This window comes from Nannobrachium achirus (genome assembly GCF_963921795.1).
Source record: "Nannobrachium achirus genome assembly, chromosome: 9".
Taxonomy (NCBI): domain Eukaryota; kingdom Metazoa; phylum Chordata; class Actinopteri; order Myctophiformes; family Myctophidae; genus Nannobrachium; species Nannobrachium achirus.
In genome coordinates, this window is record NC_137818.1 from 54,343,925 (window position 1) to 54,370,571 (window position 26,647).

The window sequence follows — 26,647 nt, forward strand, 5'->3', positions numbered from 1 at the left end:
GATTTTCAGAAACAGCAAAGGTCCATTAGCCAAATGCCCTTCATCCATCTGCAGGAAGTTGGCACACACACACACACACACACACACACACACACACACACACACACACACACACACACACACACACACACACACACACACACAGAAAAAATAATAGGTGTTTTTAATGAATGGTTAAAATGGAGTTTGAAGTTACGATGGGTGTGTATGTGGAAAGGTCCTGGGGGACGAGGGCCTGTTAACATTTACATCAAATATCTAAATACTGAATGAAGCAAATTAAAAACTGTTCAGGGTGTTCCCGAAAGCCTGATTAGACGATGAAATGACCGAAGGTTATTTTGAAAGTGGAATATCCCTTTAACCTGGTGAAAAGCTAACCTGCCGACGTGCGTGAATGTTAACCTCTATGCCTAAACCTAACCCTAACCCTACTAACCTCAGTAACCGTGATGCGGATGAGTAGCTAACCTGCCAACGCCCGTAGTCGAAATAATAGGACGCAGAAATATACAGTAGAGAGATTTCCCTGCCCACCACAGAGGAGGTTGTGGGTTTGAATCTACGTCCACCCAGGTGCATTCAGCTTTGTCACACAAGGGGGGACCACATTCACACAGTGCCATGTCAGGGAAAACAACAACTAAATTCCACACATATGGGGCATTACAGCAGTGTTGCAGCAGAGTTTGTGGGGGGTTCCACACTACGCGCGGTCACCGCCTCCTAGCAATTCATTTTCAATGAGAGGCGGGTGGCTTTTTCAGCCGCGCAGCGAAGTTTTGGGGCGGCGAGGAGAGCGGGCGCGGTCCCGTGAAATCCCGCGAGTGTGCTCGTTTGTGCATGCGTACGCGGGCGGTGAGAGATGGATTGTGTTCATCTTTGTGAAATACCGCCCGGCGTTTATTCGCGGAGCGATTGTGTTTTGTGTGTACACATGCGAGAACGCGTTGCGGTAACCCAATCGGCAGCCGTAGCGGCAACCGCGCCTAGTGTGGAACCCTCTTAAGGTGCCCTACACACTACAGGCGGTTGCCGTCGGGGCTGCCGCTAGAATCAGCGGTGGCCGCACCGCGGTGAAACACAAACACACTCATTCAGTGAGTAAACGCCGCGTGGTATTTCACAAAGATGAACACAATCCATCTCTCACCGCCCGCGTACGCATGCACAAACGAGCACGCTCGCGGGGGATTTCACGGGACCGCGCCCGCTCTCCTCGCCGCCCCAAAACGTCGCTGCGCGGCTGAAAAAGCCGCCCGCCTCCCATTGAAAATGAATTGCTAGGAGGCGGTGACCGCGGCTAGTGTGGAACCCCCTTAACTCTTCAAATGCTCATAACTCTGTGACCAATAATTGCTCTGATCAGCGCAATGAAGGCAGACAGCAAGAACATACAGCATAGTGCTTCGGCACTAAGAGTTTATGGTAGAAACGGAAATGAACTTACCTGCATGGTACACATTCGCATGCCACAGCGCATCTCAGTGGCAAAGTGTTCACAATTATAATTGACCCTGCAGTAGGAAACCTCATTGGTCAGCCGTGCAAGGGCCTCTTGGACAATTTGGTTTTCTGGTTTCGGATCGCACCTTTCGTCCACGTAATTGTTGATTTGCCACTTGCATTGCACTGCTACATCCTTCAGTTTATGTTTCTTTATCGCAGCCTTGTTGCACATAGCTCTGATTAATCCTGAAATACAACCTAACAGAGAAAGAGGGGTTACAGAGACGTTTGTGTCTTGAATTAACGTATTATTATGTTCAAGCACTATTCCTGCAGAAAACAACAATCAAGTACTGGATCTCAAATCAATGTTATTTTCTGTCCAGCTTTGGGCTTCATAAAGTATTTCAATTGAGAAAACGTGTACATGACTCACAGACGTTGTTGTCTGTCAAGTGGACAACATATCCTTCCCCAACATAAACAGCCCAATGCTGGTAGCCTGCTTTACGGAAGAATTGAATCACGTCTCCATCCCTTGGTTCTCTCCCAGGGGGCTGAAAAAATATATAAAAAAAATATATAGCCTACAATACAGTATAGAAGAAGAAATTGGAAAATGGAGATGCTAAATATAATAATCACATTTATAAAAAAAAAAAAAGGAAAACAAAAAAACTAAAAAAAAACTAAACACAGACAGTTACAGATCGCGTTCGACCGGTAATTGCCGGTTTTGAATTATTTTTTTTGCCTTCATTGGATAGGACAGTAGACTGACAGGAGAGAGGGAGAGACAGGGAGTGACATGCGGCAAAGGTCGCCCGGATCGGGAATCGAACCGGCGACGCTGACAGGCATTGATGCTGAAATGGCAATGCTTATATGGTATGCGCCTGGTCCACTAGGCCACCAGGCACCCCTTGATTGAAGTTATTTATGAGGAGAGGAGATGGAGTGGAGACAGTAGGAAGAACAAAGCCTTTTAAACTCTCCCAAAGTTGCATAACATGCGCATGGACGCACTGTCTGTGTCACCAATCGACAGTGAGTATTGGATTCATTGCTGGCCAGATGAATCTATCAACCTTTTCATTATTCTGAAGTCAAGACATTAGTAGGGCAGGAGAGAGGGGTCTACCAGCACCCCAATGACATGTTTTCGTAACCTGTTTTTTAAGGACCGTTATGATGTCTAGTTATGATTTCTGCTTGTTGCCGTGGTCAACTAATGTCCCATGGGGTTCATTTTTAACCTTTAACTATTCCCAATCTGCACCATACAATCGTCATAACAGAAAATGCCATAACTCTTGATGTAAACAACCTACAGGGACAAATGAACACACTTTTCTATATGATTTTGACCCAGGGAATTCATTGAAGTTGTTATTTTTTAACATTTAAGCACATCTTGACCCTATTTCAGGACAGAAACGGCGAAAAATAACCCAAAAATGTTCAAAACACGTCTATACTAATCTTTGTACAGATAAATTAAGGTGTATTCTTTTTATACCCCTGGTTTTTTAGGACCCTTATGATGTCTAGTTATGATTTCTGCTTGTTGCCGTGGTCAACTAATGTCCCATGGGGTTAATTTTTAACCTTTTCTCACAACTATCCCCAATCTCAACCATACAATGGACATAACAGAAAATGCCATCACTCTTAATGTAAACAACCTACAGGGACAAATGAACACACGTTTCTAAATGATTTTGACACAAGGAATTCATTTCCGGCAACATTTGTAACATTAAAGCACATCTTGACTCTATTTCAGGACAGAAACAGTGAACAACTACCAGAAATGTTCAAAACACATCTATATTTCTCTTTGTACAAATACATTAACATTTTTAATGTACAAATACATTAAAAATGATGCCAGAAATGAATTCCTTGTGTCAAAATCATATAGAAAAGTGTGTTTATTTGTCCCTGTCCCTGTAGGTTGTTTACATCAAGAGTGATGGCATTTTCTGTTATGTCCATTGTATGGTTGAGATTGGGGATAGTTGTGAGAAAAGGTTAAACGGCAACAAGCAGAAATCATAACTAGACATCATAAGGGTCCTAAAAAACCTGTGGTATAAAAAGAATACACCTTAATGTATCTGTACAAAGAGAAGTATAGACGTGTTTTGAACATTTTTGGGTTATTTTTCACCGTTTCTGTCCTGAAATAGGGTCAAGATGTGCTTAAATGTTAAAAATAACCACTTAAATGAATTCCCTGGGTCAAAATCATGTAGTAAAGTGTGTTCATTTGTCCCTGTAGGTTGTTTACATCAAGAGTTATGGCATTTTCTGTTATGATGATTGTATGGTTCAGATTGGGAATAGTTAAAGGTTAAAAATGAACCCCATGGGACATTAGTTGACCACGGCAACAAGCAGAAATCATAACTAGACATCATAACGGTCCTAAAAAAACAGGTTTCGAAAACATGTCATTGGGGTGCTGGTAGACCCCTCTCTCCTGCCCTACTACATGGTATTGTATTGTTGGCATGAATGATGCAACAGAAAGACGTTGTTGTGAAATCAGTGTGCCACATGCAGACATGCAGACCTGCGCGATCAGTCCAATACAATTAATTCCTTTATGCAAGATTGAAGCGTTTATTTTTTCCCCTTCTTTTTAGCCTACCTTTTCATTCAATTCGTTTTCAGTCCCAACTGTAGGCCTAATACTTTAACTTGCTATTGGCTGTTACCTGCTTGTATAATGTATGCATTAAAAAAAGAAATTGACAAACGTTTCCACCTCCTTCAAGCGTTACATTTTTTTTGGCAAAATATGAAGTGTTTCCATTCAGGGACGCGGTGCGGCGCCGCCGGCGCCGCGATGCGCGGTGCGGCGCGGCAATGTGCAGCTATCTAGGAAGCAAATTAAGACACTACAGTTTGATTTGATCATACTTTAGACAATTATTAAGCGATTTCTATAATTAAAACGTCTCCATATTGCTTGGGAAGTCCACTTCCATGACAAATGACTGTATTATGTCCCTGTAAATATTTAAATGTTTGCTATTTTAAAATAGCTGATGTACAAGCTCACATTGTGCCAGGCCAAGCCAGTTGGTAAATCCTGGTTATATACGCCGCTAGGGAGGAGCGAGTTCATTGTTGCCTGCTTGGTTTTTTAAGGTGTTGCATGAATAACATTAGTCAAGGTAGCTTAATTTACACACACATGTTTTATAAAAAGGGTAAATACAAAATCTTTATCTCAACTGTCAGCAGAGGAATGTGGTGCCAGACCGTGCCACCTTGTGGATTCATGTTTCAACGAAAATATTTTAAATATGCAATGAGCCAAAAGAGCCAAATGAGCCATTCTTTTGAACGGCTCTTTGAAGTGAGCCAGAGCCATGGCTCTGGCTCACTTCAAAGAGCCATAAATTGCATCTCTATTAAAAATCAGTTCACTAACCTTTGTTGAAGCCATGTTTATTCTCTTCTTTCACGCAAATGATGTGATATCTTTCTTCCCCAGCTCTGTAGTGAGGCTTTTGTCACTTATGACAGCAGCCTAACGGGTTAACTCTGAGAGTAGCCTACAAATGAAACCAAAAGAACCCTTACAGGTTAACTCTGAGAGTACAAATGAAACCAAATGGACCCTTACGGGTTAACTCTGAGAGTACAAATGAAACCAAATGGTCCATTTGGTTTACAAAAAATATATATATAAAATCACACTCGTGTGAACTGAGCGGTGGTGTGTGTGTGTGTGTGTGAGAGTGTGTGTGTGTGTGTGTGTGTGTGTGTGTGTGTGTGTGTGTGTGTGTGTGTGTGTGTGTGTGTGTGTGTGTGTGTGTGTGCAACAGCGCCCCTCCCTTAACATGTGTGGTCAGAAAAGGTTACTGCAGGCTACAGACAGACAGACACGGAGACAGACAGACAGACCCACACACACGGCCACGTATAGGAGCGTTGTGACCACCGCTCAAAAAATAAAATAAAAGTTTGAGAACCACTGGCTGTAGCCTAGGCTACAGTGTGGGATTGTTGACCAGAAGAACACAGTTAGTTAACACTACAGTACTCTGGTAACTTGTTGCCTAATGGAAATCGCATTGTGATGGATTTGTTTTAAGTTTAGTTAGTAATAAATGAATGATACTCACTCTCGTACGTCATAGAAACGCCAGGCCGGGAGAAGACAATACAAGTCTGCTTGAATAGAGGACACGCCACCGTCATAGCTCATTGCTCTAGAAATAGCCAGGATAGAAGAACATGTTAAAACGAAAGAAAAGAAAAGAAAGAACATTCTTGACTCAACGTGCAAAGTCTTGCCATCGCATAAACGAAAAGCACAGATTACTTTTCTTCTTACCGGTCTGAGGTTCTGCTGTTTCATAATTTTGTGCTCTTGCCAGGTTCCTTCCTATCTGGACTTGCGTACTTCTTTACGTGCCGGGGCTCATACATTCACTTGGTGAATGCCAGCGGCGTCAGTTCAGAAAAAGCTAAGGTGTGGCAACGTGACTGGTGAGTGCGCGCGTGCAGGACACCAGTCATGTTGCCATACCTTAGCAACAGGCACGATTACAGTACATTTTATTATTTTCCCCTGTAGCCAAGGTATGGCAGCTGCCGTAGCTTGCCATACCCAATTGACACCTCTGGTGAATGCTCTGCCTTCAAGTCTGTCTCATTACCCCACGCCCCATGATGACCAAATTTGGTATTGTGGCTTCATGCCTCTCGCCAAATCTACACTTGTTTTGGGATCTTGTATTCGAGTGACTCACAGGGTGATAGGAAATGTACTGGTTTCACATCCTCCAACAGGAAACAGCGTGACACCCCATAGGCCTACACGCTGATATGAACATACATACATAAAAGTTGTGGGAGTTTATACGTTTTACTTCATCTTACTCCTTTTCGGATATGTTTAGATTATTTCTGTATTTATTTCTAGTTTCTTTTTTTGCTATATTTAATCTTATGTTAAATAATTTTCTTTAGGTGTTAGAAAGCAAATTTCCCTCAGTAGTTAGAAGAGGAGCAGCACAGTGTTACTGAATGTTTGACCTCATCATGTGTCCCTCCTGTTAAGTGTTCTGCTGTTTCAGGACTCAGGAGTCCTAAACAAGAATTGACACAGTCAATTTATAAGCTGGTCAGATGTGACCCTTTAACATTAGCCCTATGTAATCAATTGAAAATGGCAGATGTACAAGTTGACACACAAGAACAATGACATGTCATTATTAGTGTGTTTGTAGATTGTGTTATTGACTGAAGTGTCATTTGATCATCTTCAATAAATTACATAATTGAAGTTAGTGTTGCTGTTCTTTCTCATGTATATTTCATAATATTCTAACTTACTGTAGGCTATATGTTAATGTTTTCATAACCACATAACATTAACGTTACATAAAGCCTTTTAACTCCAAGCAGTAAATATCTATAGTTCTTGATAGGTCGGAGACAATCAGCTACATATAAAAAGCAAGACAGAGGGTCAATGAACACCTCTGTGAAGGCACCCCATATGTTGAAAACATATAGAGCATCGCAGTTGAAGCCCCACCCCGTCCTCACTCTGGTGTCGGAAGCGTTTTCTGCATTCATTTCTTCCATAGACATTTCATAAAGTATTTATTTAAACGTTTTTAAGCCTTGGACAAAGCCACCTCGGCTGGAGAGGAATCATGTCAATATTCTCATTTTTTTAATGCAAAGATTAATTAGAAAGCTGAAAAAAGGGCAGGGTACAAGACTGTGTACATGATTATTTTTTTAAATTGCGGAAACTACACTCCCAGAATGCCTTGCGAATGCCAGTCTTGTTTCCTGAAATACAGCCCTTAAATCACGCTCAGTTTAATTATCCAGGCCAGCATATGGCCTGAAATGTAGTGATTGTCATCTCTGTGGACGTTCTTATCGTCATCCTTAACATAGCGCATCATATTTGTAAAAGAAAGACGATCGCTCGCGGAGTTCTGCTGACGTGCAATAATCTGCCGGGAAGACAGGGGGCAGTAGCTACTTCCGCGGTAACCGCAAGATATGTGAAAGAAGAAGAAGCTAGACCAATCACAGATGTAAATTTCACAGGATGTACATGTTTAGCAGCATGGGAAATGCAGTTCTTCTCCGTGCGATCTTGATTAAAACGTGTTTTTACTAAAACTAGAGTGATTGCATACATACTCGGGGGTTCTACAGGAGCATATAGAACCATTTTACAACCACCAGCCTAGTGGTAAGTGTACATTGAATTTGAAAATGAATGGCCAGCTTGCTTCCGACACCTCACTGCGATGCTCTATATAAAATGGTGTCATTCTTTAGTGCTGAATTTCGGTTTTAGTCCAGTTTTAGTCAATAGTTTTAGTCAAAAAGAAAAATGTGTCTTTAAGACGGCTGAATGATTTTGAGAAAATATCTAATTGAAATTATTATTTATGGTATACATTTTATATAGTAGGGTAAGTGTTTTTTGGTTAAAACAAAACATTATAGGTTAAAAAGGTTATATTATTTTCTTATAATAAATTATTTGAACCAAAGAAAATCACTTACACCAAGCTGAATATATATTGTGTAATAATACATTTAAAAAGCATTGGAGTATTATGACTAACTAGGCAAATTGGCAATCATGCAATGGTTCAGTTTAGTTATATTTCCAAAATGTAATATTTATAGGAATATAAAACATTATATTCAGAAAAAATCTCAGTAATGCTGTTGTCTGTTGCCTCTCATTATTGTCAAGGAAAGATGTACCTTATTTCGCTGCCTTTCTTTCATTATGCTCAAGGCAAAAATAATTACCGTATGACATGTTTTACACTGTGAAGTAACTAGGCCTAGTAGGCTACTGTACAGTAGGTACTGTACTGTGCATGATCTTCTAGATCTGCTATGCTCAAACATTTTGTATTTTTACTTTTGATACTTTATACATTTCGATGCCAGGATGTTTGTGCTTTTACTTGAGTACATTTTTAATAATGGACTTACTTAACTTGTAAGGGATTGCAGTATTGATACTTTTAGTCGAGTATAAAATGCGAGTAGGCCTACTTTTTTCACCACATGGTTTCACCGCAAAAGAAAACATTACTTTCACTTTCACTTTCAACGTTACGGCCAGTGGCAAGCTTGCATAAGGATTGGGACATAACGATTACAATAACATCACTGCAGCGCGTGCAGCCACATGGAGTACTTTGGAACGGGAATAAGAACTTTTATCACACTGCTTCTCAAAGCAAAGGAATATAAGGAATATGATTTGTTAACAGGACAGCTTACCATAAATGATGCGAAGATTCGTAGGATCGTAGCTAGTTCAGGAGGCGGTCACAAGGGGGCGCGCGCGCGGAGGGGGACGGGACACTGGGTCCTGCCCCCCCCCCCCTTACCCAGGGTTCATAGGGAAAGCAGATGGTGGGTCTCAGTCTTGTTGCATAGCACTGCTGCTGCTACGCATGGCTGTCTCGAAGGGGCTACTGGTTGTTTGTAATGCTGACTTCTGCTTGGATCGTGTTTTTTCGCTGCTGTCTATGCTGGGATCAAGGCAGGTTGTATGAAAAGTCTCTGGGATTGTGGATTCGGGTGGACACTGCTGTGTTCTAGTCATAGACTGTAGAAGGGTTCTAGTATTGTTTCAACAAGTTGTGGATCTCTGCGGATGTTGCTGATTCCCAGCTGATTTCTGCAGTGCAGTGCTGCTGAATCCATGCGGCAGTTGTTGTTGCTAAGCTATTTTAATACGTTTGGGCTGTTGTTGTTGTTGCTAAGCTAATTTTATTGTGCCTTTGTAAAAGAAAAGAGAAGAAAAGAAGGAGGGTGCCTAACTTGGCTGAGTATTTCCGGCTGTTTCTGCTTTTTTCTATCGCTCAATTCATGTTCTTAGCTGCCAAACTAAGAAGCTGTGTTCTTGGCCAGGTTGTATGGGAAGTTTGAGATTGTTATTCTGGTAATCGCTGAATTCTAAACTGCTGTTTCAAGGTTCAGATTTCTTGCTATCGTTGCTGGTGCCTAGCTGATTTCTGTACTTTCAGTTGTTTGTTGCTAAGGCTATTTCAAAGGTGCTACAGGCTTGCTAAAGTTGCTAAAGGTAAACTCAGTATCATAGAAGTTGGCTGTGGCTACGGGCTAAATGCTAACTTATTTCGTGCCCTGGTGGGCCTTTACTGGGCTACCATGAGTTAAAGTAATCTCAGTCGTTGGGTTTGTCGATAACAATGTCAGTACTTTGCAACGGCGCGGGCCGTATCTGCTAGCGCGGAACAACAGGTTTAATGTACAGTCAGCTAGGAGCTAGCTGGTGGCTATTGCTAGCCGGCTATTACGGTAAGGATGCTGTTAGCTGGTAAATCAATGTGCTAGCCATGTCAAGGCATAGAGCGGCGGCCCGCGTGAAAACATGGCCCCGTAGCAAGTAATGAATCACGCTAGGAGGATTCAGTTTGTAGGTTGCAGGTGTCTGTAAACGGCAGCGTTCACCTAGCTTCTGAGCTAGCAACTCAGAACTCATGTAGCTAAAGAGGTTTGCTAATGTTCCGTAATGACTCTTCAAGCTGCATATTCCATGGGGGTTGCGTGTGTCCGTGGTCAGCAGCTACCTAGCATACAGGCTAGCAGAGGGTAGCGTCACGAAGCGAAGGGTGGCGCACGTTCTGCGCATACTGAGCGCATGGGTAATGTGGCTCTCTAGCATTCAACCTCCTTGTCACCTGGTCCGTTACGATTCTTTTTCGTTATTATATTATTTTATGTGCACGCGCAGTTCAATAGGGCAGGGATGCGCATGTATTATCAATGTCTATGCTTCGCTTGTGCCCACTGTTCAAGCTTAGCATACAGGCTTCGTTTGCTGTTCATGAGGATTTGCCTGGTCTCGGTTAATGCTAGCTTTGCCCAAGCTGCGGCTGCCTGCTGGCATAGCAGCTGATGAGGGCTGCCGATGCTATGCTTGGTGAAAACGCTAACATCTGTTTATGTTTGCAGCCCGGGCCAGAAACTGCCGCGTGTCTGTTGGCATCAGGGCGGCGTTGAGTGTGGCAGCGTTGAAGGTGAAGTCATTGGATAATATCCACTATCGAGCTGCCGTATTTGTTTCAATCTAAGGTATAGTTCTGGGTCACTGCGTATCGCACTGTATGTCCCCGTGGCGTTTCCGTAGCTGCGGCACTCGAGCTAATAATTACAGCTAGGGCTACTGCTAGTGAAAAATGACGAGTTGTTTATCGTTACAAACCATGTTAAAGCGGCTACAGGACTGTTGCTATCACGTTCACCATTGCAGCTCCAGGATAAAGGCTGCTAACGCCATGCTTTCTTTTCAGCTTCAGGCTAAAGTGCTACATGTCTGTTGCTAACATTACTTTATCACTACAGATCCATGCCGGAGCCGCGGCAGGCCCGCTACTACAGCATCATGTTATTATGGCAGCTTCAGGCTAAGCGGCTACATGTTCCACTAACAGTGTGTTTTATTCATAGCTTGTGCTGCGGCTGCTACATGACTGTTGTAACATCATGTTCTTATCCAGGATTCTCCTTATCCGTTGTGCTGCTATCTTGGAGGCTAGAATGGTCACATCATGGTGCTAGTGGCTCCTATAGTTCAGCTATTGGTAGCTCCACTCAACTGCGGCGGCGTGCTAGCATAACTGCTAATAATTTCAGCTAAGGCTGATGCTTGTAAAATACTGCTTCATGTTTTCTTTCAGCTCATGCTAAAGCTAATACTTGTTGGTTGCTAACATTCTGTTTATTATTTCAGCTCCAGTCCGGAGTGGCTGCAGGCCCATGGCTATGTCATCAGGTATCATGGCAGCTTTATGCTAAAGCGGCTACATGTTCCACTAATCGTGTTTTACTTTATAGCTTCTTGCTGCGGCTGCTACATGTCTAACTGCTAACATGATTTCTATACTTTCAGCTCGTGCTGGAGCTGCTGCATAGCGGCTTCAGCAGCAGGTCGCCATAGCAGCATGGCGCTGCAGCTGCTGAGGTTTCTGCTAACAGATTTGTCATTTCAGCTCCAGGCCGGAGCTGCGGCATGCCCCTGCCACGGCATCAGGTTAGCATTGCGGCTTTGTGCTAAAGCTGCTACATGTTCCACTAAATCGCGTTTTTCTTTGTAGCTTCGGGCCACGGCTGCTACATGTTGCTGCTGACATCATGTCTGTCCTTTCGGCTTCTTGTTGGAGCCGCTGCATAGCGGCTGCTACAGCATGCCATCGTTGCAGCGTCGCGCTGCAGCGGCTGAGTGTTTTCTGCTAACATGTTTATTCTTATAGTTTCGTCCACTACTGTATAGTTCCATGAGACCAGTCAGGAGTCGGTTGGCACTGGAGAGGGCGTCGCTACTACAGCTTCCGCTGCTTCTGCCGCTGCCATGGGCTGCCAGCCTGCCCGCCCGCCCGCCCGCCTGCCCGCCTGCCCGCCCGCCCGCCTGCACTGCCTGCCCTCCTGCCCGCCCGCCTGCCTGTCGGCCCTCCCGTCCGGCTGCCCGCCCACCCGCTACAGCATCAGTTAATGCTATTACCGCTGCTACCATGAGCATGAACCAGCGCTGCGTCGTGCTGGAAGCCTGGGGTGCCGGCCCATCTTCCGGGGGCGCTGTCAGGCTGTGACCGTCGTCGCCACCGCCAGGTCGCAAGGGAACATGGGAAGCTGCAGTTTCAGCACCAGCGGTGGGAACTCCATTCCTCTCGCCAGCTGCAGCTTTCCCAGATGCACTGAGGAGCCACACTCTAGCAGGTAAATAGCAACGCATTTGCTTGTTCGATTCTGTGAGCGTTCAGCCGCTCTCTAAGCTGCTAATAATAGGCAACCATAGTTACATAGCAGCGACTTACTTGTACTGAATGTTGGGCTTAGCCGCTCTCTAGGCTTGCATAGCTTGCCTTTAAAGGTCAAGACGGGTATCTCGTGGAGATTCTTATATGTGCAGCAGCAGACTCTGCAGCAGAGCGCTCTGTGGGCTGCGAAAAATTTCTCGGTGATCCTAAAAGTCAGCGACCCTAGGCGTGGTTTCATTGCTATGGTCAGCTAAAGCTAAGATTGTATTTCTGCAGCAAGCACATGCGGTCACCAAGGCCAGGCTTAAGATGTGACTAGCACATGGCCTCTGAAGATTGCAGCTCGCAGTTAAACCAGGGAAGGTACACCAGTGTCAGTCGCAGAACTAACTCTCCCTTCTGTCCTTTCATGTCCATGCTGAACACCGGGCTGTCTGCCCGACGTCCTCGTCACACGACCCCCGGAGAGAGCTGCTAGATTGGCGGCCCGCCCCTCTTCACTCTGCATTCTCTCCGGATCGGTGCAGCCACACCACCAGCACTTCTGGTGCCCTCAGCTAACTCAAGATCCTGCACGCCCAGCTATCAAGCACACATAACACAGGACTGACCGAAGCGTGATGGTTCCAAGCTGGAGTTGGACGCGCTTCAGTTAACGCTTCTGCTGCTGATGCTAATAGTGCTGCAGACACTATTAGCAGGGTTGTTCCATAGGGTTTCACTTTGCTGCTTCTGCTGCGTTACTCGGGGCACGCGCCCCTGATAGGTTGCATGTTTTCTTTGCTGCTTCTGTTGCGTTTCACTTTGCTGCTTCTGCTGCGTTACTCGGGGCACGCGCCCCTGATAGGTTGCATGTTTTCTTTGCTGCTTCTGTTGCGTTACTCGGGGCTCGCGCCCCTGATAGGTTGCGGGCCACGATAAATTTTGAGCTTTAATATTTCAATCATGCAAAGCTAGGTGGTTGCTGGGGTGTCAGTTAGGTAGGATGTATCAAGCTGTCTGGTGCTGAAATTATGAATTGAAGGTCTCATCGCTGCTTTTGGTTCTGCTGTCTGTATATATATTTTCAGTGTGCTGCTCCCGCTTTCACTAGGCTGTTTAGTATGGCTCGGTTAGATTCAGTATATCATTATAGTTCAGCAGAACCGCCTTCCTCACCGTTGGTTCGGTCTGCCAGCTGCTAATATTCTTACTTATTATTTGCTTTATCAGTATTAATAGCGTTCGGCTAGCGTTAATTCTTTTACTATTATTTTGCTTAGTAGTATATTGTATAGTAAGCCATGCAGGCGGTACTATTCTTACTTATTTCGCTTAGCAGTATTAATAGTAATTAATTCTACAGCAATAGGACAGGCAGTTCATAGTTGCCCCCGCAGTAATGATAATTCTTAATCGCTAGAGTCACAGCAGAGCTGCCTTCCTCGCAGTTGGCTAGCGATGGCATGGGATTCTGAGCTTTTGGCGGTTTTGGGGGTTTTGTAGTTTTGGGGGGTCTCGGGCCCGAACTCGCTAATAAGATATGCCCTCGATACTCATGGCAACATGAGGATCGTGGGTCAGCGAGTAAGGGCCCTAGGCAGAATCCATGCCAAACAATGCTTCACTTAGGATATAGATTCTATGCTGTCTTATAGTAGCACTTAAGGTAGGCTGCAATATGCTGCGCTTATATAGGCCTTAGATATTATGCTGTCTCTATAGTAGGGTGCTCAATATGCCATGCTGTTATGCTGTCTCTATAGTAGGGTGCTCAATATGCCATGCTGTATGATGCTTGCTTACTGCTTCCATTCTGGTCAATAAAGTATACCTAAACCCAAGTGATCGTCTCCTGAAATGATGCGAAGATTCGTAGGATCGTAACTAGTTCAGGAGGCGGTCACAAGGGGGCGCGCGCGCGGAGGGGGACGGGACACTGGGTCCTGCCCCCCCCTTACCCAGGGTTCATAGGGAAAGCAGATGGTGGGTCTCAGTCTTGTTGCATAGCACTGCCCCGCCACCACCCCAGCTCCACCGTCAGGTTCTGCCTCGGATCCCCCGTGGGGGGTCTCGGGCCCGAACTCGCTAATAAGATATGCCCTCGATACTCATGGCAACATGAGGATCGTGGGTCAGCGAGTAAGGGCCCTAGGCAGAATCCATGCCAAACAATGCTTCACTTAGGATATAGATTCTATGCTGTCTTATAGTAGCACTTAAGGTAGGCTGCAATATGCTGCGCTTATATAGGCCTTAGATATTATTCTGTCTCTATAGTAGGGTGCTCAATATGCCATGCTGTTATGCTGTCTCTATAGTAGGGTGCTCAATATGCCATGCTGTATGATGCTTGCTTACTGCTTCCATTCTGGTCAATAAAGTATACCTAAACCCAAGTGATCGTCTCCTGAACTGGAATAGGAGCGTTCCACAGTAAGTAAGCCTGCATTATTTTCGTGGATTGTAAACGTTTCTTCTTTTCCAAAAACCGAACATATATTGACATCTTTCCTCAATCAGATGATTAGCTTTTATTTCCCAATACCCAGCAGACAACAACAAATAACACGTGTATTCTCATGCCGACATTCCAGCCAATGACAGCCTGTTGCTGCATCCAAGAACGTTCCCCTATATGATTGGCCACTACTCTTACAATATTTTGCAGCTTTTCATTCATTTTAAACGTCGTTATCTTCTCGTCAACAAAAACAACACTGCTAGTTCAGCACTGTGGAAATCAATACCCCAAAATGGCCTCAAGTGGGCATACTGAACGGCTGGTTGATCGGATGCACCGATCGGATCGGATCGGTGAATTTACCTTTTGATCTAAACCACTGATTATCACCGATCACGCTTTGATTGGCCCGATCCGATCCATTGCCGATTGATCGGTAACATCTCTACTATTCACCATGTAAACAAGCAACAGATGGCCCGATTGGCCTTGGTCTAATAACTGGATCTTGCAATGAAAACGTCCATGATGGCTACTATTTACGACACTCAGGCACTTAACTACACAATCTATACTTCCATAACTTATGCCAGCGTGTCCATTTTTGTCATGGGCATACAGATATTACCAGAGGCAAATCTGCAAGCCCTAAATGTATGCTAGCCTACTAGTGCATACTAAAAGGGAATTACTAACATATTAACCACTTTAGCCCTAAATCATACCTAGGCTGTTTGAAAATAGCCGATCTACAGGCTCACAACGTGTCGCATCTGTACTTTTACTTTTGGTACTTTAAGTACATTTCCTTGACAATACTTTCATACTTTTACTCAAGTACATTTTGAAATCGGGACTTTTACTTATAACTGAGTACATCTACAGTGCAGTATTGATACTTTTACGATAGTTTTACTTAAGTAAAACATTTGAGTACTTTTTCCAACAGCTACTTTCCCCCATAGCCTGGAGGAGCGGTAAACTCTTACTGTCCTGCGATTGGCCCTTAGCTCATACTGTCCTGCGATTGGCCCTTAGCTCAGTAGGCCTACCATGTGTGACATGGATAGCCTATCCAGAAGAGGTAAGCAATGGTAGCAACTCTCTCGTCTAAGAAAGTGACCTGATTACAAAGCTGGTCCTGACTGACCAGCTAAAAACAAAGATCTTGGAACTGAGCTACCTCAATTAAGCCGGTCTGTCGCTGATCACAGGGTGATTTGAAAAAAAAAAAGCCATATTGGTAGCTGCAGTGGCACAAAGAGCTAAATGTAACAAAAACAAGAAACTGCTTTTTAGTTTTTGTTACATTTAGCTGTTTAGCTGTTTTTTTTTTCACAAACTACTTTTAGCATGAGAAAAAGAAGCACCCACATGCCTACCGGTATGCCATTAGCAGAGGGAAGTGGGATTTGGTGTTGTAACTGTGTGTGTGTGTGTGTGTGCGTGCGTGCGTGCGTGGGTGTGAAAGTTTCACTTCTCTAGTCATAGCTCTCTCTTTTCAAGCTTTTTTTTCCTCATCAGTTTCCTCCCATAGAGTGAAAGAAGACAAGTAGTGTCACAAAATGAGAAGCCATTTTAACCACTTCAACCCTATACATTTATAGTTTATAAATATTTAAAGACATGAAAGGGGTCACAAGGGACCCTGGAACCCACTTGGTGAACCTTGACCCCAACTCATAACAGGACAGTGCATGTACGTGCATGCAATGTGTATAGGCGCAGAGTGTGATTTAAAAAAAAGGTCAAAATATACTTTCTTAACCACTTAAAGGGGAAGACCACCCATTTTCAATATTGAGCTATATCATTAATATACGTTAGAGGTTCCCCCTCTTCTGTGTTGCCTAAAACTGGAGGATTGATTTTGGGGTTTTGTATTGCAAATTACAACTTGATGACATCAAACATTGTACTTGACAATACAAACCCCAAAATCAATCCTCCAGTTCTAGGCAACACAGAAGAGGGGGAACTCTTTTATATGGGAACTTATTGCCAATGGCTGAGGCCATTGGCAATAAGGCCGCTGGGTGAATAGGACAGACTAGTCTTTTCTGAAAACCCTAATTTAAAAATATGGCTTATAGACAATTATGCTATGAGGCTAACGATGTGTATGTTCACACAGTGTTAAGTTGTGTTTGTACTAACCTCAGTGGGGGATTGGTTTCCAGTGGGGGAGGGGTTTCCAGTGGACACAGGGTGACTGGTTCTGTTGTGACATCTGACTGAATAATACCTTCAGACACATAAAGCACAAACATGTTAATGATCATTTTAATGCGACTGTTACATTAATAATGTCCAGATCCTAAAGCAGCAACATTTCAGCAGCATTTGTTAGAAATGTACATCCTTACATTTCACACAAGTTCAACTCATTCTCCAGCGTCAATTATTCAGAGTAAATGAATGATCATCATTAATCCTACAATAAAAATTAGAAAACTCTCTCTAACTCTAACCTGCTGGCATACCCCAGAAATGTTACAATAGAATAATACTGTATTTTTTAAATTCATTCTTTCATGAAACTTTAACGTTCTTTATATGCCTACTTATTGGTCAATGTAGAAAAGTTCACTGGACAGTCCCTCCCCCTGGCCCATCATCATTGACAGCTCCACCCACCTCACCTGCTCTCACTCCCTAATCAGTGACTGACTGACTATATATACTGCCCCAGCATTCAGTTTCTCCTTAGCAGCAGCAGAGGCAACAGCAACAGCAGCAGAGCCTAGGCCTGGAGGCACAGGCACCAAACCCTGAACATTTCCACTAGTTATGCGTCAGTGAAGTGAGTTCGTTCTTATTGCATGTTTCCTTTGTTTATTGTGATGTTGGAGCTTACTCACCTGCTTGTCTTAATGCTATGTAGATGATGTGTATTGTGTGTTTTTACCTAGATCTATATGAAATGTTGTACTGGCCATTTGTACTCAAATGTTAGGTTAAGTGGTGCCCTTCCCTAGAGTGCCAGTGATGATTCTGATGAACCTTGGTGTTTGTAGTAAATGTTGTACTTAATGATAAATGTAACATTGAAGTGAATATAATTGTATATCTAATGTATTATATAATTGTATATCTTATCTAATGTAACATTGAAGTGAATATAATTGTATATCTAATGTATTATATAATTGTATATCTTATCTAATGTATTATATTTTCTGTCTTTATAGAATAAAAACCATGACAAATGGAAATACCGCTCTCTCCATTGGCTTTCTAAATGAAGCACCCATGGTGAAGCTACTCCACCTAGCCAGCCCTACACCCTAGCTTAACAACCCCTTTACTATAGTCAAAATAAAGTTTTATAAAAGAAGTTGTGAATTGCAACGCATTGTGAAATCCGAACCCTACTAATGACCTGTGACCTTGTATAAGTTGCACAGACCTGCTAGTGATGTGATCAGAATGAAGTTGACAGCCAGGGACACCACCAGCCAAACAGTGAAATCCTTCTGGGTTGCAACCACCTTCTGAGAGTCTTTTGTCTCGTTTGTTGGCAGCTCGTCAGCTGAAAGATTCAAACAATGTTAATTTTGTCCTCTCTGTGACATTCTCAAATCGTCAACATTTCTCTCCACAAAAAAAAATCGTCAACATTTCTCTCCACAAAAAAAATAAAAATAAAAATAAAAAAATTGTGTGTGTATATATATATATATATATATATATATATATATATATATATATATATATATAATAATTGTATATTTTACAGTAATTTCTCACTGAAAAAGAATCATCTTCATCTTTATTTGTGGATCACCTTTCAGAAGACATTCAATCATTCAATCATCAGGGGTGGGCAACTTTGATGATGGCGAGGGCTACTATATTTCCAACTTCACTCGAGAGGGCCACATTGCATATTGCTAGGTCCAACTTTATCATTTTAGTATCTCAAACTCAAGAAGCAAAAATAGCAGACCTACTGCGATGCGTTTTGAGCTTGTAGATCGGCTATTTTTGCTTCTTTTGAATTGGAATCCTGAATAATTTTGTTATTTTTTAATTGGAATCCTGAAATGTAACATTTTGAATTAATTTCAAACACATTTAGTTATATACTCATGTTAACTTTATGAACTTAAATACAAATAAATACATTGGACATAAAAAAAAAACAAATTTTAATATTAGTCATTAAGCTACTAATATAGACTGAAGGAATTAAAGCAGGTCATGTTTGGAATTGTAACAGCTGAAATCAATAATGTATCGGTATTCCAGTTTCAACCTGCGGGCCGCATTAAGTGAAGGTGAGGGCCGCATGTGGCCCCCGGGCCGCCAGTTGCCCATGTATGTTCTAGATAATACATATTTATTGTTTCAAATTAAAATCTTACAAGTAAGGAAGATTGTCATGCTTACCAGAGACGAGATGGAAGATTTCAAAGGTGTTGTAACTTAGTATAGCAGAGCAGTAGTAAAGTTTAATGTCTTCCACAGTCACATTAGCCCCGTTTACATGCACGCATCTAATCGTATTAAAAACAAGATTTTAGATAAACCCGATCTAATTCTGCATGTATACACCTAAATAAACCCGATCAAAACCAACACGATTTAAATTCTGATCGGATGCAGAGGGGTGGTCTAGACTTTTTTACGACCCGATCAAAAGGAAAATCCTTCCATGTAAACACCTAACCCGATTAGAATGTGACATTCAGCGCAGGCTTCCTGGCCATTTATTGTGGCACTTTTTGTGATGTTTCACCACATCTATTTAGTTTATAAACGCATTTTTTAATCAATCTATAAATGTGCAGACTATCTGTGTAGCCTGCCTACGTTAGTGTGCGTGTTTGCGTGCGCTCACGCGAGTCCCAACTACTCCTGTCTCAATTGAGAAGAGGCTAGAGATCTTCACAGGTCCAAAAAATGGTCCCGAAAACTAAATTTTGACCGATTCCGACCTGTTATGAAACAATAATCAAATTACAAAACCAAACCTGAGTGGCCCTAACGGTCTCGTCCGATTCCGTCCCGTTCCGACGTTCATTCTTTTTTTACAGACCGAACCCCGTGACAAGTTGTCCCGAAATCCTTTTATTTCCAAGGTTCCGAGAGACCCGACCATTTAATCATTATTAAAATCCTCTTTTATGTAACTCACTGCAGCCGTGCAGCGTGCTGTTAACTGATTGACAGGCAGAAGAAGGCTGCCAAGGAATCTATAATATTAAGATCGAAACAAAAGTCAGGGATAGCCTAAAGGAATACTTATAGGCTACTTTCTAACTACAGAGGTAAGTCATTTTCGGTTTGTTTGACATGTTTAACTTGTACGCGGTCGCGGGTGCCTTCTCATCAAAAAGCCGATCTACAAGCTCACAACGCGTCTCAAATCCTGGCAGCAGGCTACGCATCACGTTAAACTGATCCTAGACCAGCATTATCATCTCACACAGCCATTCATTCATCTCGCGGCCTCACGGCTAACAGACCTGATCCTGGGTCAGCCTAAACACAGCACACACGAAACAGAACTCCAGTAGTTTGGTGAGAGAAAGAGAAAAATATTCTAGCGCGACTGGACGCTACGTCCTCGTTCATCTATCCTCCTGTGCGTCTTTGCCCAGGTCAGATTGATCTGGCCACTAACTAATTGTCTTCTTGCGATCATAAATAGCCTATTGTCTTCTTGCGATCATAAATAGCCTAAGAAACCACCAGCAAAACATCCTATATTCTTCATCAGATAAATAATATTTAAAGGGGCCTGGGGTAAGTGGATATAGCTAAGAGAGTCAATTTTAAAAGTATTACAGACTTTTTGTTTATTATCGTGAATCCACTTGTCCTAAGTTGTCCATGAAGCCATATGTTCTATGGGCCGTCGCCCGTCGGGACATCCCCAATAATCTAATTAAAAGAGCATTGCAGCTTATTTTTTTACTTTGGTGGGGCTGTGTATTTGCTTAGGCTCCATTATTATTACTATTATTATTAATGGATACAGGGAAATGCGATCTATTTAATCATTTGCGTCACAACACGATTTAAAAGTGGGCACATGTAAACACCAGATCGGATTGATCTCACCCCATGTATACACTTGATCCAATACCTTCAATCGGGTTTATTTAGATCAGATTGGAATGAGGCTGTCATGTATACACAGCTATTGTGAATCAGCAGACAGTAGCCCCGTTTACATGCACACATCTAATCGTATTAAAAACAAGATTTTAGATAAACCCGATCTAATTCTGCATAAATAAACCCGATCAAAACCAACACGATTTAAATTCTGATCGGATGCAGAGGGGTGGTCTAGACTTTTTTACGACCCGATCAAAAGGAAAATCCTTCCATGTATACAGCTAACCCGATTAGAATGTGACATGTTCTTTCAGCAAAGCACATGAAGCATATTGCTGATGAGCGCGACAGAGACGGAGAGGGGAGAGACGCACTCGCACGCGCGCATACACACACACACACACACACACAGGACGCAAAAAAATCACGAGAGAGAGAGAGAGAGAGAGAGAGAGAGAGAGAGAGAGAGAGAGAGAGAGAGAGAGAGAGAGAGAGGTTAACACACACCGACCTAAAAACTTCACGAGCGCAAACTCACTAAATGGACCTGTACTGTAGGCGTATACGTGTGGTGTGTGAGTGTGAGAGAGAAAGAGAAAGAATCTAGCGCAACTGGACTACCCTGTCCCTTTCATCTATCCTCCTGTGGAGTCCTGTGCGTCTTTTACCAGGTCAGATTGACCTGGCCAGTATAACTAATTGTCTTCTTGCAATCATAAATACCGTAAATCACCAATTAATCGCCCGGTGGCAAACTGCGCAAGGTTCGTAGGCCTATAAGCGTCTGGGCCGTTATTTTGCAATTAATATTATCCTTATTAGGTTTTATGTAAGAGCCCGGGCTATTATTTGTTTGGTATTAGTTGCTATTTATTTAACTTAACTGGTCATTTATGTTGCATGGCAGTGGTGCGCTGAAAACAGCAAATCTACAAGCTCACAGCAGTGCTGTGACAGCACATTGCACCGCACTCGCTGTGCGTTGCTACGGGTCATATAGTTAGTTAACTTGCATGACGGTATAGTGCGCTGAAAACAGCAAATCTACAAGCTCACAGCCCTGTGGACAGACACTTCTAATATAAGCCAAATGTATATGGTGACCAGCCCAGTGCTGCGCTACCATGGCGCGCAGGACGCACTGTCTGTGCTTCGGGGAACAGATTGCCAAAGGACACCAAAAAAAAGAGAGAGGAAAAAAGGAGTCTGCTGCTCTGACCATCATTCATTACTGTCTAAAACGTCGCTACAGTGCAACGTTTGCGTGAGTAGGCTACTTTAATGGCAAAACGTTGTGATGGAGAAAGACTGGCCAATATAAGTCCAGCTGGATCAGAATCTCATTACCTACTGTTGCTGCCTCTTGTTATCCAGTCCGCATTTTGAAGAAGTAATCCATTATTTTGAGGTTCAAGGGGAATGCAGAAGGCTTAATCATAATGCAACACCATAATGGTTTAATGTCAGGATAGTGGAGCTGTTCAGTGGTCACGTCAGCTAGTCCAGTCCAGCACCAGCTGCAGGACTTCAGCGCTAATTGGGTCGTTGACTCGTTGACTACAGACCTAGTCTTTGATGGCATGCGGTAATTGATTATTTTGGAGAAAGATTCCCTTAGTAATAATAGTAGGCCTATATTTTAAAAGGCTTTCATACACTCTTGATATTTTTTAAATGAGGTTTGGTCTAATAGATCGCAATGTGCTATTTTCTGGGTGTTCACAACAATTAAAATAATTATAATAATTATAATATTTATTATACAATTTTGATTATTATTACTATTATATAGTTTGAGAAAGAAAAAATAACCAAATAATGGCCCAGTGCTGGGGATATAAGAGTCGATTTTAAAAGTATTTAACTATAAGCCTAGCCTATAGACCTTTTGTTTATTATCGTGAATGCGCTTGTCCATTATGTTCTATGGGCCGTCGGGCGCAAATATGGATTGTGGCGTGATGATGATTATAATAATGATAGGTCTACATGTAGGTCTATACAGAACAATGCACATCCCCAATAATCTAATTAAAAGAGCATTGCAGGCAGCTTTTTTCACTTTGGTGGGGCTGTGCATTTGCATTAGGCTCCATTATTATTACTATTATTATTAATGGTTACAGGAAAATGCGATCACAACACTATTTAAAAGTGGGCACATGTAAACACCAGATCGGATTGATCTCACCCCATGTATACACTTGATCCAATACCTTCAATCGGGTTTATTTAGATCAGATTGGAATGAGGCTGTCATGTATACACAGCTAGTGTCCTGGCTTCATGGAGTACTTGTCTCTGAAAGACTCATTGAAACAAACAGCGTCCTCGGTTAATTTATTGTACGATCTCAGGATCTTAATAGGACCTCCTCCCAGTAGCTTCATGCTCCAGATGACATGATCTTCATCCAGAGAACAGTTGAGGATGGTGTCTTGTCCCAGTTCCACAGGTACATTGGTCCATTTCAGAGTGTAGACACAGAAAAACAGCATCTGTAGGTGTTTCTGCATTAGTGGGAGAAATATGTAACAAAAAAAGGCAAATGTGTTCACTTCCGGCAGAAAGCGTGAAAATTTGCACCTAGGGGTATTTTTGTGCGTTGAATTCAAAAATTGACGGTCCCAAGCACTTTTCCCATGGGATCTGGTGGCTCCCATTCACTTACCATACTAGGGAAAAAAGACCCCCCAAAAAATCTTCTTCAAGTAGCATGTGAGGGGTCAAACTAGGTGTTTTTCGGGATTCTGAATCCATTGCAAGCATTTGTTTTGCACGAAAAACATTCCTTTCTGAGAAATGGACAACAAAACTTTGAAAAGTGATGACTCATCACTAAACCATAGTTTGTGGGGTCCATTTCTTGCCCAAGGAATGTTTTTTGTGCAAAACAAATGCTTGGAATGGATTCAGAATCATGAAAACCCCCTAGATAGACCCCTCACATGCTACTTAAAGAAGATTTTTGGGGGATCTTTTTTTCCTAACCCTAACCCTATGGTAAGTGAATGAGAGAAAATTGAATTTCAGAAAAGTGCTTGGGACCGTCAATTTTTGGATTCAGCGCACAAAAATACCCCTAGGTGCAAATTTTCACGCTTTCTGCCGGAAGTGAACACCTTTTTCACATATTTCTCCCACTACATGTTGTTGTTCAGCACACAAACCAGGAGACAGCTGTCCTATACTGTCTGTCTCTCCGGCACTGTCTCCCTCTTAGCTTTTGAAGAAATGTGACTCACTAACATATCGTCATTGTCGGGTGAAAACCTTGTATGTCCAAAACCGTTCGTTTTGCATTTATCATAAAAAAAAAAAAAAAAAAAAAAAAAATGAAACTAGTGAAAACGGTAGGTTCCGTACGGAACCATTGTTTACTTAGATATGGAAGGATGACCTCCCACTTGGGTAATGACGCCCCCTGGCGATCATTCAGAGAAACTACTTCAGCTCCCGTACTAACTTAGGTAGGAAGGGCCTGTCACTCAAACCGGAGTGACCCGCCTCCAGGCTATATAAGCCCCCGGAGGCGGAAGTAACATCCTCTTAATACCACTCTCTGCCACATTCAGTGAAACAGAGGGGCATTACGTGGGAGGTCATCCTTCCATATCTAAGTAAACAATGGTTCCGTACGGAACCTACCGTTTACTGTCAATATTCCAGGATGACCTCCCACTTGGGATTCTTAAACTCCCCTCTAAGCCACAACCTACTCTCATACCCCCACACACCCCTCATACGGGTGAACACAGCCCAAACGGGCGTGACCCATCACCCAGAAGGTCCCAGGCCCACCGGACCTGGGTGTGAAGGCATGAGAAAATAAGGAGAGACCCTGATAGACCGAAGTCCGCCTCATTCAACTAAATGAAAAGGACAAGTCCGCCTTATAAGTAAGACACACTATATAAGGAAAACACAGGGTCCCCCCCAAAATACCCCAGGTGGCTACATGCCCACCTGTGGGAGGGGAAGATCCGACTCCTCTATGACGTAGAGGAGGCAACTGCACCCAGAACCGAATGCGCTAGCGAAGAGGATTCGATATCCAGGTGATAGTAGGCTGCAAAGGTAGAAGGCGAAGACCAATTCGCCGAAACACAAATCTCCTGAACGGAGACTCCCTTTGCCAGTGCCCACGAAGTAGCCACACCTCTAGTGCTATGGGCTTTAAGTGCCGCCGGCACTTCCACACCCGCACTAGAGTAAGCCAGCCTAATAGCATCCACAATCCACCTCGAAAGAGTGGGTCTAGACACCGGCTTTCTGACAAGGACATTGCCCATTTCCACGAAGAGCTGAGAAGAAGCTCTAGAACCAGCAGTCCTGTCACAGTAGGCCTTCAATGCCCTGACAGGACAAAGGCAATTCAGCCGTTCATCCTCCACCGAGACAAACGGAGGAGGATGAAAAGCCAGAAGAACAACAGGCTCCTTAGGAACCACCATGTTCTTAGGAACAAACTTAAGATGAGGCTTGAGCAACACCTTGAGATCATTGTTCATAAACTGCATGCACTCCGCAGACACCGAGAGAGCTTGCAGGTCACCAACTCTTTTAGCCGTGGCCAAAGCCAGCAAAAGAGCCGTCTTGAAACTCAAAAGTTTCAAAGGCATCCCTACAAGCGGCTCAAAGGGAGCCCGACATAGGCCCCCTAGAACCACCTGCAGATCCCAAACTGGGAACAAAGACCTAGTCACCGGCCTCAAACGTTCAACTCCTTGCATGAACTTGATGACCTCCGGGACTTTAGAAGGTGCCCTGCCCGCCACCCCCAGGTGACAGGCATTAATAGCCGTCAAATACCCCCTAAGGGTAGAAAATGCAAGACCACTTCTCAAGTGGTCCTGCATAAATTCCAGAATTTCCTGGGCTGACGCCACATGGGCCACCACCGGTGGAACACGCGACTCACACCAGTCCTCAAAGGCATTCCACCTTCCATCATAAGACGCCCTCGTAGAAGGCGCCTTAGCACTCTGAATGGTAGCAACCACTTCAGAAGAAAAACCAGCTGCCAGCAGGTTTAACCTTTCACGTGCCAAACCCACAGGTCTAGGACCTGCAGGTCTTGGTGGAAGATCTCCCCCCTGGCCTGACTCAACAGATCCCTGCACTGAGGCAGCTGCCAACCCGGTTCGCAAAGGAGAGGGGCGATCGCCGATCTCCACGTGCCCTTGTAGGGAGCCACCAGGAGCATCTCCAGACCGAACCTCCTGACTCTCTCCAGAGTGGGTCGGATTAAGTCGAAGGGGGGAAACGCGTACAGTAGACCTCTCGGCCACGTGTGCGCTAAGGCGTCCAACCCCAAGGGAGGACTGCCCTTCACCGCGAAGAACAACGGACACTTCGTATTCTCCGCTGACGCAAACAGGTCCGCCACTGGCTGACCGAACTTGCGAAAAATCTGGCTCGCCACCCTGGGGTGGAGAGACCAATCCTCGTAGCGAGAACCTCCCCTGGACAGGAAATCTGCTCCGCTGTTGAGGAGACCTGGGACGTGTAAGGCCCTGATCGACTTGAGGCGCGACAAGCACCAAACCGTCAATTCTCGAGCCAGGCGGTCCAGTGGCAACGACGACAGGCCCCCCTGTTTGTTGACATAAAACATGGCCGTCGTATTGTCTGTCCTGACCAGGACGTGACAATGCAAAATCCAAGGCTCGAAATGCTTGAGCGCCAGGAGTATAGCCATCAACTCCAAATAGTTGATGTGACGACCCCTCATCTCCAGAGGCCAAAGCCCCTGCGCTGTGCGCCCCTCGAAAGTGGCTCCCCATCCACTAAGACTGGCGTCTGTCGTGATCGACTTGCGGGAAACCACCTCGCCAATCGAGACTCCGCTGGTGAGGAACCCCTCCACCAGCCACGGAGACAG

At 43.7% G+C, this 26,647-nt stretch overlaps 1 protein-coding gene and 1 long non-coding RNA gene across 2 annotated transcripts in view; one reads left to right on the forward strand and one right to left on the reverse strand.

Annotated features, from left to right (window-relative positions):
* LOC308291714 (peroxisome proliferator-activated receptor gamma-like) overlaps nucleotides 1–5,936 on the forward strand; it is a 163,466-nt gene extending 157,530 nt beyond the window's left edge. The window contains exon 8 of the mRNA XM_080733843.1: nucleotides 5,914–5,936. The gene's annotated coding sequence lies outside the window, so the exon portion shown is untranslated. The remainder of the gene's footprint in view (nucleotides 1–5,913) is intronic.
* On the reverse strand, nucleotides 1,927–5,851 carry LOC308292101. Its single transcript, XR_013962387.1, has 4 exons — nucleotides 5,804–5,851; nucleotides 5,592–5,678; nucleotides 4,895–5,018; nucleotides 1,927–2,006 (listed from the first exon to the last, which is right to left on the reverse strand). It is a non-coding gene; the product is annotated as an uncharacterized lncRNA (long non-coding RNA).
* Nucleotides 5,937–26,647: the final 20,711 nt, after the last annotated feature.